The sequence below is a fragment of the Phlebotomus papatasi genome, chromosome 2 (genome assembly GCF_024763615.1).
Source record: "Phlebotomus papatasi isolate M1 chromosome 2, Ppap_2.1, whole genome shotgun sequence".
NCBI lineage: Eukaryota > Metazoa > Arthropoda > Insecta > Diptera > Psychodidae > Phlebotomus > Phlebotomus papatasi.
The window spans coordinates 4453923-4469222 of NC_077223.1; the positions used below are offsets into that span (position 1 = coordinate 4453923).

General features: G+C 33.2%; 1 protein-coding gene across 5 annotated transcripts in view; it reads left to right on the top strand.

Moving 5' to 3' along the window:
* Positions 1-15300, top strand: part of LOC129802215 (diacylglycerol lipase-beta-like) — a 59802-nt gene that overhangs the window by 914 nt on the left and 43588 nt on the right. For 2 of the 5 annotated variants that reach the window (XM_055847864.1, XM_055847866.1), the window contains exon 1: positions 11986-12494. The exons of 1 other annotated variant lie outside the window; for it this stretch is intronic. The gene's annotated coding sequence lies outside the window, so the exon portion shown is untranslated. Of the gene's footprint in view, positions 1-11981; positions 12508-15300 lie in introns of those variants that run through there. 2 more of the 5 variants (XM_055847865.1, XM_055847862.1) reach the window with 2 other exon arrangements.

The window sequence follows — 15300 nt, forward strand, 5'->3', positions numbered from 1 at the left end:
GCAATTTCTGAAGAAAAATGAAAAAACAATATTTCTTAAAGTGTGAAAGAGTTAGTACAGTGACAATTCCAATATAAAGCAAGTGGAATTGTTGGCGTATTTTTAGTACTTGATTGAAATCTAATACATCGCTGCTATTAACAGTATTGGAAGGCAGAACAACAGATAACCGTAAGGTGCTATTCCGATGAAAAATGAACGTTTTTAGTACTTTATTGTATTCAAATGCTACTACAATATCAACTTTTCTTTGTGTTGGTTCCTGTCTTAGCTGTTTCCTCCTATAGAACTATAGTTCTCGCCGTGTTCTAAAACCATTAAATAGTCATTACAGGAACCAACACAAAGAAAAGTCGATTATGTAGAAGCACTTTAGCACAGCACAGTGCTAAAATAACACGTTGATTTTTTATTGGAATAGGATCTCAATGCTAGATTTTTTTTTAAATTTTCTTTTGTAGGATTAGAATAATATTAATTTTAAAGAACGATGAATTAAAAAAAGCCATTATTAGAGAATTCTTTGTTTTTAAAATCGATTTAATAAATAAAAACTTCAGAGAATACTTAACTCTTTCGCGTCTTTAGGGTAATGTCATGACTCGGGGAAAAAAGTTTTTTTTGGGTATTTACATTAATTGAAATCTATCTGTTCGTGCACGACATCATAATAGAAGGATGTAAGATTCTTGGCTCATTTTCTCAAGACTCCAGTTAGATTTCAATTAATGTAAATAGCCAAAAAGAAACTTTTCCCCGGGTCATATATGACCCTAAAGACGCGAAAGAGTTAATTGATTTCGCTGTAAAAACTAAATTTAAACTGAAGCCGTCAAAATGTCATTTAAATAACTCCGATCAGAAGAAGAGAGAGGAAACTGTACTGTTTTTATTTTATTTACGTATGTTTTTAGTACATTAATATGTTCTAAATTAATATTGTAAAACTTTCAGAAACTTTTAAAGCATATAAATTTTTACACATAAATTATTTTTTTATCAATTTGCAATTTTAATGAAGATTAGATTTAGTACTAAATGCCTTAATTCAATTTTATCTATTTTATGATATTTAGAATTTCAATGCAATAGTTCCATAAATCAACATTGTAAATTTCTCACAAAAATACAAATTAGTTGTTTTAGTACATGTCTGTACTAAATTATTTTTGTTTCTAATTGATTCATTATGTTTTAAATTTGTCTGAAATAGTGCTGCAAATTTTATTTGTTCAAAATTAAAATCATGAAGAATTTTTACATTGGGTTAGGGTAAGTGTGCCAAATTTCGGCATAGTTGCACACAAGCGCCAAAGTCTCAAGTTTGAAATGTAATATTTTTAATAAAATTTGAATATTTTTGTTACTTTTTTATCAAAAGTGTTGCTTGGAACCTTGTAGACAGTTTATCATCTTTATTTTCTCTAAAATCATTCTTAATACATTTTAAAATGAATAAAAATTTAGTCATATAGCATTGGTGGCCTATTCCGGCCACCTTCATTATCATAGTTCCTTGCCCTTCAGGAATTCTTCTAATGTCTTTTTCAGATTATCTTATTTGTCGAATCAACATTTTTTGTTATTTCTTTGCATTGTATAATCTATAGAGTATGCAAATATTAAAAAATCATAGAAATGCGAGGAACAAAAAATGTGGCCGAAATTGCAAGCTGGCCGAAATTGCAAGCTGGCCGAAATTTGGCACACTTACCCTACTTCATTATGATAATATACTCTTTTTTAATGTAAACGTATGTAACATCTGTTTTAATAAAAAATACAATTTTAAATCACTAGGATCTTATTTTCTAAAATAAAATGTGACGTTCAATATTCTTCTTCAAATTCACAATCAAACAAAAAAAAAATTAAATAATTAAAAATGGAACGGAACTGGGACATTAAACGTGCATCTTTATTGCATTGGGAAAAAATTACCTGTTACCAACCAAACAATAACATCACAATTCCCTGATAAAAATGATATTAATATCATAACACTTCCTATGTCACATTATTTTTAATAACTTGGAGTAGCAATGAATTAAAAAAAAAACTGAAGTGTGCAGATATAATTTTTTTTCTCATTTAATATTTTTAAAAATAATGCAAGGTGTCTAAGCTTCGTATAATGCTCACACTTTTAGTTCAGCAGATATTATTCATTAGAAGTAGTTTCTAACGGTTAGATCTGGTTCAAATTTATCAAGGATCAAGTCGTAAATGCGAGCATAAATGTACCCAAACTAGTCCAAATCGGTTAAAAAATTGCACTTCAAAGACGATTTTAAGCTTTGACCTTTGACCTTGAGAAGTCGCTAAAAGGAATGATTTAAGGACTTTGTCAAAGAAGAAAAATAGACCTATATAATTTCTAAAATCCGAAGTTTTTTCCTAATAAAAATAAAACATATTTGACTTTTAGTACATGTACTAATATCCTGCCAATGCTGTAAAAATGAAATTGATTTAAATTATAGAAATAATTCAGCATGGATTGACATTTTTTATTCATTTTCTGGACAAATTCCAGACTCATTTGACTGACTTAAAAAAAAAAAAAAACTGGAACTGGAACTGACCAGCCTCGAACTTGGGACTCCACAACGGTACTCGCTGATTCATCAAGTTCAAAACAAAATCTTAAATTTGGGTCGGAAAGTCATTACAATTAAAATTAAAGATTACTTAGGACGTTAGTTTGAAATTTGGGTTTTATTTTTCCTATATAATATTTTTTTTCTTCAATTCCATGCCTATTTGTATCCATTATGCGATTACTTGGAAGAATCAAACACACCTTTTGTTGCATATCAAATAAATACTGCTAAATAATGGTAAAATACGATCGCTTTGATTAAAAAAGAAATATGCCCAAACCTAGATTCGAACCCAAAATACTTCCATTTCTATACCTTACGTTAAAGTCCAAATAGACACTGACAACTCAGATAGATAGAAAGGGAATGGTGAAATCTGTGAGCTGTAAATATTTAGGCTTAGACTTAAAGATATGAATGCTCCGGTTTAAGCGGTTTAAGAATTTGGAACAGTAGCATAAAATGTGTGCTACTGTTTCCAGATTCTCTCAGAGAAAGTCAAATAATCGTCTCTCGCATGGGTTTCTATCTATCAACTTTTGTCTAAATCACACATAAATGTAGCGGCAACTGTTGAAAAAATCCAATAAAGCAAGATTTTGACATTATTTTTATTCGTTTCTAACAAGAAATCTTGTTAAAAATAGGACGATTTGATAAGAATCCCTAACGCGTGATAGAAATAGCCAAGATCTTGTTACTTTTTCCACAAAGGGTAGTATGGTACATTTCGGATCGGGTCTCAGCATTTTCAACTTTCAAATATATTATAGAATTCCCAAATTATTTTTTCTTCGCTGAAATTAATATTTATATAATTTATTTCATTCAGAATAAGATTTTTACCAAAAATTAGTAAAAAACAGACATCTTTTTTAATTAAAAATAATAGCAGAAAAAACATTCCAGAACGCTGTGGGTATTTTAGGATAAGGCGCATTCGTACACTAACATTTCGAAGAGACAAAGCCGCATCAAAGCCCAGCCAAACCTATGATCACTTTATGACCAATTTATGACCGCTTTATGACCACTACTACCACTTTATGACCACTACTACCACTTTATGACCACTTTATTACTGCTTTATGACCACTACTACCACTTTATGACCAAGCAATAATATCAGAATTGAGCATTTTGTTCTTTATCATTAAAATATGTCACATCACATATCCTGTACTAAAAATTGGTTGTACTAAAAAAATAATACAGCAATTTCTGAAGAAAAATGGATAAAACAATATTTCTTAAAGTCTGAAAGAATTAGTACAGTGACAATTCCAATATAAAGCAAGTGGAATTGTTGGCGTATTTTTAGTACTTGATTGAAATCTAATACATCGCTGCTATTAACAGTTCTAATCACTGGACATTGTGTCTTCTCTAAAATATGCATTGCCCGCTTTCTCATTCCGATAATTGGGAGGCAGAACGACACATAACCGCAAGGTGCTATTCCGATGAAAAATGAATGTTTTTAGTACTTTACTGTATTCAAATGCTACTGCAATATTAACTTTTCTTTATGTTGGTTCCTGGCTTAGTTGTTTCCTCCCAGTTCTCGCCGTGTTCTAAAACCATCAAATAGTCATGACAGGAACCAATATAAAGAAAAGCCGATTATATAGAACCACTTTAGCACAGCATAGTGCTAAAAAAAACGTTAATTTTTTATTGGAATGGGATCTTAATGCTAGATTTTTTAAAATTTTAGTTTTGTAGGATTAGAATAATATTAATTTTAAAGAACGATGAATTTAAAAGCCATTATTAGAGAGTTCTTTGTTTTTAAAACCGATTTATTAAATAAAAACTTCATATATGTCACTTAATGACCACTACTACCACTTTATGACCGCTTTATGACCACTACTACCACTTTATGACCTCTTTATGACGACTTTATGACCACTACAACCACTTTATGACCACTTCATGACAATTTCTGGGACCACATATGAGAGTACACGTTGGGGAGTCCAGTACGGCATTTCACTAGACACTTTGCTGTCATTTTGGTATAAATCGTACTTTTTGACACATTGAATTCCATCACTACTTCTCTCAGCGATTTATCGTACCTATGAATGCTTCCAGAGCAGAACCTTCTACATGTCATCCTGAGTTGTGTTAGATGTTGGCCATGATATTGATACGCCAAGGTTGACTTTTGTAGCGGTCTCCCGAAGACCAGTTGTCGCTATCTCTAACCGTTTCGCCTCTAACTGCTAATGACTGACTGGAGCGGATGGGTTCTTTAAAAATAGTCAATAAATAATTTTCAGTATAGAATATGGTAGCTTTAAGTGATCACAAAATCGAATAATTGTATATATTGCTCTCTCTGTAGACGTCGAGCACACATAAAAATATAAAGCAGATTCTTTTTTATCAATACCGCCTATCGCAGAAGATCTTCGAGCCGGTCGATTGAAGTTTCACCCATAATCCCTCTTGTCTTCGTTTATCAATGATACCTAACTTTGCTGTGGTTTGGCAATATCGTCTTCATCCAGACGAATTTTTATCGCAGAGAATATTTTGTGAGTGTTTCTAAAAATTGTGTAAACTCATCAAATTCCAGCTTAAAGTGTATGAAAGTTCAATCTGATGGAAATATTCTCGCAGCATTAATTGAATTTGTAGGCATTTTCTTGTTGAATAAACTCACAACACGATTGGGAATTGCAAATATGATAATATTTCATTGAAGGTGCACTTCATTTCCTCTTCGTATCCCCCACAATTGCATTCGAGGCGCATTTAAATGTGATATCAAAAGGGGAAATATTTGAAATCCTTGCGGTCTGTTGAGTCTATTAGTATCTCTATGGATACAACTTTATTTCAATGCCAATATCCTTTTTATTAATTCATTTCCCACTTTATTCTGAATCAAACTCGTGTCTTTTTTTTTAGTTCATAAGTCTCACTTTCAATAGAAATTGAGGTTTTTGTTTATTATAGCGCACTTCAGTTATTAAGAGATCATAATTGGTGAAATTGAAGAGAATTAGTTGTACAATTGATAGTATTTTAGTTGATTAAATTACACTTGGATGATGATATGACGTTGTGATGAATCTGCATATTAATTTAAATAACATTTCAATTGACAAAATTACTTCAAAGGATTCAGCCATCTGGCAAGATTATATTCAACAAGGTACTAAATATCCTAATGTATTCCTTTTGATCACAATGATGAGTCTAATACGGAATTATCAATATTATTGCTATACTACAAATTAATTCAAGAACGAGTTCTCTAAATTAAATTTTAAATTAGTCATTCATAATTTTGAAAGATGCGCAGAGTTTATTTACTGGTTTGGAACACAAACGGTTAGAGATATCGACTTTTGGCTTTTGGTAAGCCCCCTCCCCTATAAGTGAACATTAACTTCAGACGTTTTCTTCCTTTCCCTTCCACTCTCCTTACTCTCCAAAAGCATCAAAACCATGTTTTTCGGTTTATTTTGAAAACAGCTGCAAGAGTTTTTTTTCGCATTTTCGAATATGTTTTGCAGGTAATCTCTAGGTGAATATTTCGTCCATACCTATGACCGAAAATCATTTCCATATTGAATTTTCGAAAGTTAAAAACCTTTTGGTAGCCCTATTTCTGAAGGGATTTGCTTAAGTTTGTATTTTTTGAAAGGTCGCATTTTGTAATAAACCGAGAAAGTACCCGAAATCTTTCCGTACAGAAGTAGATCTTGAAAAATTCGAAAATCTATTTGAAGATCCAAAAAAGAGACTTTCTTACTTCTTAATACTTTCACAAGGTGGCGGAACTTACATCCTATTCAAATTTCGAAATGTCTCAAGTGTCAAAATGTGTCGGTCGTCGCATTGTTTTGGGGAAAAAACATAACAACGACGCTTACTGTTCTTGTCCCATTATTTAATCACTCCAAAATCACTGAGTAACTCTTTTGCCGGCTTTTGCCGGTGTAATATTTGATAAATTTTCCCCACCTTATTCGAAAATTTAGTATGAAAATTCGAAATTGAATTTCAATTCTTCGAACTTCAACGACTTTTTGCGGAAATAGAGTTCCATTTACCTTTTGTTCAAGATACTATTGGAGAATCAAAATGTACTTATGTTTGGGCTCAATTAATCGAATTATTTTTCGAAAACCGTTTTTATTTATCCGAAGCTAAAGTCAATATTATCTAGCACAGTCTTTTTTGCATCTACCGCCCAGCTCCCAAAAAAAAATATTTTTTTTGTTTATTTCGAAAACGGTTCTTATTTTTGTTGTTGTGATTTTCGAATATGTTTTAAAAATTGGTGAACATTGCGTTAATGTTTTAAAGTTGCTTCAAAGTACATGGTGAAAGCATCTAAAATTGCACACTTACTTAGTCGTTTTTAAACCTTGAAATGGTTTTCTGAAACTTCATAAAGCAATTTAAATCCGCAGTAAACTTGTGTGAACCCCTTACCGATACAGACAAGAATACGGAAAGGTAATTTATAGAGAACTTTTTCTCGTGAGTTCGATCATTCCGCAAAGTTAAGACACTTTCAACACTTTCCTATATCTTTTCTTTTTATACAATCCAGGATTTCAAGGTTTCTCGAAATTACTTATTTGGTTTAATATTTTTAATGTAAAAAAGAGAGCAGGAAATATAACTTTGATGTGTGATAATAATTTTAATTTTCCTAGCTCTTGCAGTTTTTCATGCTTCAAACGAAAAACTGCTCTCTCATGGGATTCGAGCAGTCAAAACAATGACTAAGTAGTACTTTGAAAACTATAAGTATTAAAACTAATTAAATTATGATTTTTTTTTTAATAATTCTAAGAAAATTATCTTCGGGAAAGTTATAGGGCGGAAATTTTTTATACGTTTGTGTTGATTATAAATTTCTCCGGTATTCTGGGTACTCTTGAAAAAAAATCCATTCGAGCCGTCATCAGCTTTCTCAACAGAAAAGACATTCGAAGATCAATTTCGAAATACGAAATGTCTCTAGAATTGGTCACCATAATCACTTTGGGATTACAATAATTTAATTGATAATTGCGAGGACAAAAATATTACTTAATGTCTTCGGCACAACTTTTAGATCGGTAAAATTTCATGAAATCAAAATTCGGGTCCCTTACTTTCTTAAAAGATTTGCATGAGACTATCTCACTCTTTCGGTCTTAAAATTGGACTGAGCTAAATTTAATTTGGTTTGATGTTCAAAAGAAGAAGAAGAAGAATATGAAAGAGTAAGATAGACATATGCAAAGCTTTTAAGAAAGAGGGGGATGTGAATTTTGTCTTTATGAAATTTTCCTGATCTAAAAGGTGTGCCAGCGCCATAAGGACTGAAAATGAAAAGATTAAAAAAGGTAAAGAAAATTTAACAATTTACATTATTTATTTATTTAAAACTTTCAACTTTGCTTTTTTCAAGATAATGTAATTTGCCGTCTTTTCTGTGTAATAAATAAATTCGGTTCTTATTTGATCATCATGCCTTAAAATTATTCTCTCTTCATAACATTCTTTAGTTTGCTCTCAGTTTGTTTCACTTGTTTTTCGTTTTTCCATTAGTCGATTTTTGACTTTTTTATATATTAAACATCACAGCGTCAAAAATTTTTTTATGCGCAGCATGACTTGAGCTTTGCTTGTCGACAGCAACAAGTGGCTGCGCATCAAGGTTGCAAAGTTTGCAAAATTGAATTTTGCACCTTTGACAAAGAGAGTATTTGATTGAGTTGTCACAAGGATTTTTCCCGATAAATTGATGCATTTGAAATCTGTGAAGATTATTAAAAAGGCTCTACGTATGAATGATATCACGGTAAAAGGACATCTTAATAATGTTGCATGTGCTTTTAAAGCATATGCTCTATGCTGCGCTGTACTTGAAAAGCAAATTCATTGAAATCGGTTTTTTGCATACTCTGCATTTTTTTTCATAATCACAGCTATTGTAATTCTTGTACAAATTTTTGAAAAATTCCAACTGAAACAACATCAGGTGCGTTCTTGTGTATTCTTAACACAAAAGAACTAGTCGTACGCTTAGATCAACTTACTGCAGGTGAGATTATTAATTCAGTAATAACATTCATTCATATTTTAAGAAATTCATAAAGTTTGATAGTGACATTGTACCGTTTAAATATGTGTTAATTTTAAAGAGTTTATAAACTGGCCTATTTGATCGGTCTTGGTAGGTTTGGTGGTAAATGCTGAAAATAGCCCATTCCTATTCTACCGTATCGCCCGTTACGGGTAACCGCTCTATATTATAGCTCTGTATACACCCAGTGCCGCTGCTATATCACAGCAGCCCTTCTCGGTGGGTATTTGGATCAGTGACAGTGAATATTCGGTTATGGATATAATAATAATAATAATAATAATAATATGTTTATTCCATCATCAAATCTCAGATTGCGGCTCCCGACCGACTTCACAACCGGTCTCCCCAAGTAAACGGCAGAAACCTTGGTTCACAGACCGTATCCTGTTTAAGTTAGCTCTTAGACCGTTGTGGTTTGAAATAAGTCTGCTTATAATGATAACAATGTCACATATAAGATTAATATTAAGATTAATACTCTCTGAACTGCGGGAATTGCCCATCTCTCGCGTTTCGCTCGAAAACTGATCGAATCACAGTTGGCACGCTTGGAAAATTGTTCGAATTGCCTGTAATACGATTCAGAAAACAATTAATTATTACTCCACTAGAGTGCACTCTTTCTAACACACGTTTTTTCATTTGAAATTTTACACACTATATACCTCTCTTTCCGTCTATTTTCTTACTCTTACTGTAGTGTCACAATACATTACAGTAAGAGTACAAGTACTTAGAGTAAAAAAAGACGGAAAGACAGGTGTATAGTTTGCAAAATTTCAAATGGAAAATCACGTGTGTTAGAAAGAGTACACTCTAGTGAAGTAATACGATGAGTAAGATATTACTGTTCGATTTAACCCTTTCCGGACCGCAGCATATGCTGCAAGCCAAATTCGCCATTTTTTAATCAAAAATATCTAAGCTCAGGAATTAATTGAGGTCCTACAAAAAATATCTTATATTTGGACATCCTTATAGTTAGTAATCATCCACAAGAGTAGGATTTTTATCAGTTTTAAAAAACATTGTTTTTCACTGAATATTCATATGCTGCTTTGGGTACTCAGAGTCCCAAAAGAGACGAAAGAGTTAATTGCTTTCTGAATCGTATTAATTGCTTTCTGAATCGTATTACAGGCAATTCGAGCAATTCTCCATACGTGGCAACTGTAATTCGATCAGTTTTCGAGCAAAACGCGAGAGAGAGGCATAATAAAACACTTGCTATATTTTTTTTTGCCATTCTCGTAGTTCAGAAAGTATTAATCTTAATATTAATCTTATACTCCCTCCGTTCCGAAATAAGTCGTACGTTTGGCGAAAAATTAGGGATTAAGAAATGGTTTCAGAGAATGTTTTTGTTATTTGCAAATATCTTGTGTATGAACTATCCTCCATGTTCAGGGATAATATGGGGATCCTATCACGATGGTAAGTTGAGGAATCGATATGTTGAATAGTTAATTACTACAAGATGGACTGTGATTAACATTACAGGCTAGAGTTTGTTCTAAATTTTTAGTATGCACAAGTAGAACTCAACAGTTATTACCGATATGACATTTTTTTATATCTCAAATTTTGCAGAATGAGCAATAAAAAGAACATCCTTTTTTATGTGTTCGAATATCTGGATGCAAAATGGTGAGAGATAGGGACTTGGGACCTTCAGCGGCCCCCCATAAGTTGACCCTGGAACCATTTATACGTTTCTCTAAAACATATCCAGAATTGAAAAAAAAATCGCACGACGTGTTTTCGAGCAATCCAAAAAAAAACATGATTTTGGAGGGGAAGGGGAGGGTTGGGGGCAAAATAAAGGACATATTAATGGTCCCAGGGTCAACTTATGGGGGGAGTCCCTCGAAGGTCCCAAGTCTGCATCTCTCACCATTCTGCACCTATTTTAGATTGAAAATAAAACGCCAAAAATAAGACATTTTTAAGACATTCGTTCCTCAACTTACCATGAAGACTGTACCCCATTTTTAGTGCTGAACATTAACAATAGTTCTTTACAAGAAATAATTGTTGATACACAAAACATTTACCAACAAACTTTCCCTTAATCCCAATTTTTCCCAAACGTACGATTTATTTCGGAACGGAGGGAGTATGTGACATGGTCATTAGTATTAATCTTATATGTGGCACCACGGTAATAATAGTTTTCCTGTTCAAATTTCCCATTCCCTTAAACCAAGATTGTACACTACAATTTGGCGAAACTGAATAGTAGTATTTGCCGAGTTCACCCATACCGAACCAATCCTCCGTTTTCGACATTTTCTCTTGGACCATCAATGCGCATATCCTCTGTCTTACTGCTGCATCCGCCATATCATTTCCGGTCACTCCTACGTGCGACGGAACCAACCTTGAGGTTATTCCAACGAAAACTGAACATGTTTTTAGTACATTACTGTTCTAAGGTACTCCTGCATTATCGACTTTTCGTATTGGTTCCTGTCTCGACTATTTTTCCTAGTCTTCGCCGTTTTTCCAACTACCAAATAGTCATGACAGAAACCAATATAGAGAAATGTCAATTATGTAGTACAGAGGTGTGCAACAACCGTTTGAAACCGAACAGACGTCAAATGAAACTTATACGTCAATGATCAAAACGCTACCTGAACAAACTTATTTTGACGTTTATTCGGTTTCAAACGGTTCTTGCACACCTCTGATGTAGTAGCACATGAGAACAGTAAAGTGCTAAAAAGAACATGTTCATTTTTCTCTTTAGTACATAAGATTTAAGTTATCGAGTTTGAGCACATTGAAACGGTTTTGATACACTTCAAATCTCAACTAAGATAGGCTTGTCTAGGTCTATCAATGAGACTTTTTACACGGATCACACGTTGATTTTTTCCTATTTAATTTTTTTTGCCATCAAACATTGAGGCTTGATTCTCACAGAGTAACATCAATGTACTTCCCCTCTTGCGGATCCATCAAAGGGGCGCTGTGCATCCGATTGCGGGTGGGGGATATGTTGCAGTTTGTTGATGGGTGTTGGGGAGAGAAAACAAGAAGAATGAGAGGATGAGGTTGTGTTGGAAAGGTGTATACAGGTATAACCCATCACTAGGGCTTCGGGAGAGAGTCGCGTGAGTGGGCAGAAGAGGGGCCAGAGAACTCAGAGAGTGTTTGGGGACCTAATCCGGGGGTCAGGAGGTATGGGGGGGGGATTGTGAGAGATGGAGAGAGAGAGAACCAGTTCATGTGAGTACGTGCTCGTAACGGACAGTCCATTTGGGTAGTTGTTTAGTTTTCTCAGTTGTGAAAGACAATTCAGTTGATGAAGTTGGCTTAACCATCTCCGAGACAGGTCTTTCTTGCAAAAGTGAGGCAATCTCAGGTGGAGTTGAAGTTACTAGTTTTTGCGGTGTGATTTTTCTTCATTATTGATAAATCTTCTCAATAATTTTTGCTAAATTGAGCATTTAAAAAAAAAGAAGTAGTTTAAGCGATATTTTTGTGAAAAAAAAGTTTTGTGAATGGTGAAGATGTTTATTTTACTTCTTGGCAACTCATTTCCAAATTTCAATATTTGACTGTTGATTTTTAGAAAAAGAGACGCCTCCATTTGGTGTTTTCTCTTCTTACCCAAAGTTCTTGTGTGTTGTCCAGAACGTTGGAACAATTGTTCTCTGTGCTAAATTAACACGTATTTTTTTTGCACGATTTTCTAAAAACAACCAGCAGTGAATAAAAAAAAGCGCTGCGTGAGAGAGAGAGATGGAGAACTACAGAGATTAAAACGTACCGAGGTGCATAACTCAGGTGTGCATTAAAGCGCAAAACTTGCAATGGTTTTCTTCTTTTTGTGAAATTTTGCAATAGATCCAACCCATATACATTTTTCCAATGTACCTGTATGTGTTTATTTACTAACATTTAACCATGGTACTTTTGCATTCCCCACTCAAAAGAATATAACAAAAATTTTCATCTGTATTGAAGCTTCTTTTCCTACCCATTCTACCAAACGGAAAATTCAAACATTTTCCCTCAGCAATACACTCTGATGCTTTTCTCTGCTTACATTATCTCATAGCTCAACAAAAGATAGCCAACAAATATCCATCTCAATTTTAATTTAAATAGAAACTGGAGTAGTTTACAACAAATTCAATTCAATTAATACTGTTATTGTCTTATTTTCATCCCTTTTTCCTAAACAAATATATAATCTAGCGTATTTAGTATATGAGAAAGTTACTTCTGGTTTTCAATGGAAAATACTCTGTCAACAAAGAATATTCTCACAATATCTAATACATCAAATTCAAGGTACTATGACCACAACTTTGAGTAATTAAAAAAAAATATTCAAGCTTTTCTTCATGTACCTCCAATGTCTATAAAAAGGGTTTTAGATGAAAAGTTTATTGCAATGCTTCCAGTAACACTTTTTAGATTGGTAAAATTTCAAGCAATCAAAATTTGAGTACCTTACTTAACCCATTCAGTCAATGTACCAGAAATACTTGAGATAGAATGTTCATATTTTGGGATTACAGTAGACTCTCGCTAATTCGACTCTTTTAAGATCGGGCTACTTTTTAATTCGGGCGGCAGTTAAATTCGAAAATAGTTTGTTGACATTTTTCAAGTTCGATTATGATTATCAAATGAAGCAAATATGCTCAAATTTGTCATGATTTATTTTAGTTTTGATGTGATTTTGCATTATTAAGTGGTTTTCATGCAATTTATAATAGCAATGAGCATGTAAACTCAATATGAGTATGCAAATGAACAAAAAGTCGTTGCATTCCAAAAAACTTGTCACCCGAATTTCTCTCTAATTCGGTTGACATTTCGGTCTAAAATGCCCGAATTTGAGAGAGTCTACTGTATATTTAATTTAGTGTGATGTTCAAAAGAAGAAGAAGAGCCCGAAAGAGTGAAATGGATATATGCATATCATTTGAGAAAGAAGCAGATGTGAACCCAGGGGCCTTTCGACATTTCATTTTTCCATACGTTTTTGCATAGAGGCACTGAAGACTTTTGGCAAGTTTTTTCCTAAAAAGAATTGACTTATCATTCTGATATATTTCGAAATCGTGCACAAAAAGCTATCTAATAATACATATTTCATAATGTTCGCCGAAATAATACAAGGACTACGAGCAAATTTGTTTAAGTCGGGGTACAATATCTGCAAAATTTTTACAAGGGAAAGTGAAAAATAGCTTCACTTTTTGTTAGGCTTGATGGGCTCCTGGTCTCATAGATATCTGATGAAAAAGACATATTAAATTTTTTATCTATAGAACTTTGACGCTAATTTCCTGAAACAAGTGACAAAATTAGCCGTAACAGAGCTTCATTTATGAAAAAAGGTGACTTTTCAGTTGTCTAATAGCCACCTCAAGCTAGTTCGAAGTTTTTTACCATTGAATATCTTGATTGCTTGAAATTTTCCTGACCCAAAAGGTGCGCCAGAGACATTATAGCTCTGGCACACCTTTCGATCTTAATTCACAATCCTTTCTTTCTCAAACGTTTTGAATATGTTTATCTCATTCTTTCGCACTCCAAATTCGGTTCAGCTAAATTTAATTTGTTATGATGCTTAAAAGAAGAAGAAGAGTGCAAAATAGTGAGATAAATATATGCAATAGATTTGAGAAAGAAAGGGGTGCGAATTTCGACTCCATGAAATTTTCCTGGAGGTATGCTGGAGCCACTATGACTCCGGCATGTCACATCTGACACAGGGTACGGGAACTCAGCTATAAGACTCTAATTACAGTAGAGTCTCGCTATAGTCCATATTTGGTTCCAGATTTGACACTTGGGTCGCACATACAGTGCTGTCTCGCTATATGCACAGTTTGGGTACTTTTTTGACAGTTCTCTCTCTGAATATGCACAACTTTTTTTGAAATTCCCAACGGTTTTTTTCTTTCTTTTAATAAATTATCATTTTTTATTGTTCTAGAATTTTCCTTGTTACTTTAAATATAATATGAGAGAGAAAAAATAAAATTAAGAAAATTAAAAACAAGAAAAATTAGTTACCAAGAAAATAATTGTCTTTATTACTTTGTCAAAATGTAAACAAATTGATTTTGAATGCAACCGACACAAAAGCTGTGCATACCCAGCGAGCACAGTTAGCAGAATAAAATAGGATTTTCAGCATTTTTTTGCTGAATCGGTCTGCTGGCCAATCAGCAGCTCTCGAACAAAAAGTGCTAAGCAAATACATAAAAATGGCACTGTTTAGCGCTCGCAGTGGATGATGGCAGAACTAAATACTGCCGGTAGATGGCGCCAGGAAGGATTTAGCAGCAAATTTTCTCTTTCATTTTTTTTCTTTTTCTCTCAAAATGTCAAAATGGACTTGGAATTTCCCCTGAAATTATTTATCAACTTGGGGGATATTATAATTACGATTTTTATTACTTATATTATTATAGGAATTATGCTGCGGTATGCTACCTATAGAGAATGGTCAAATAAGAGTATTAAACATACTCCCGACCAAAAATGTTGCATTTTTTAGTGAATTGCGTCATTATTTTCCCGAGAAAAAAAAAATTTTTTTCTGAGCAAATATTC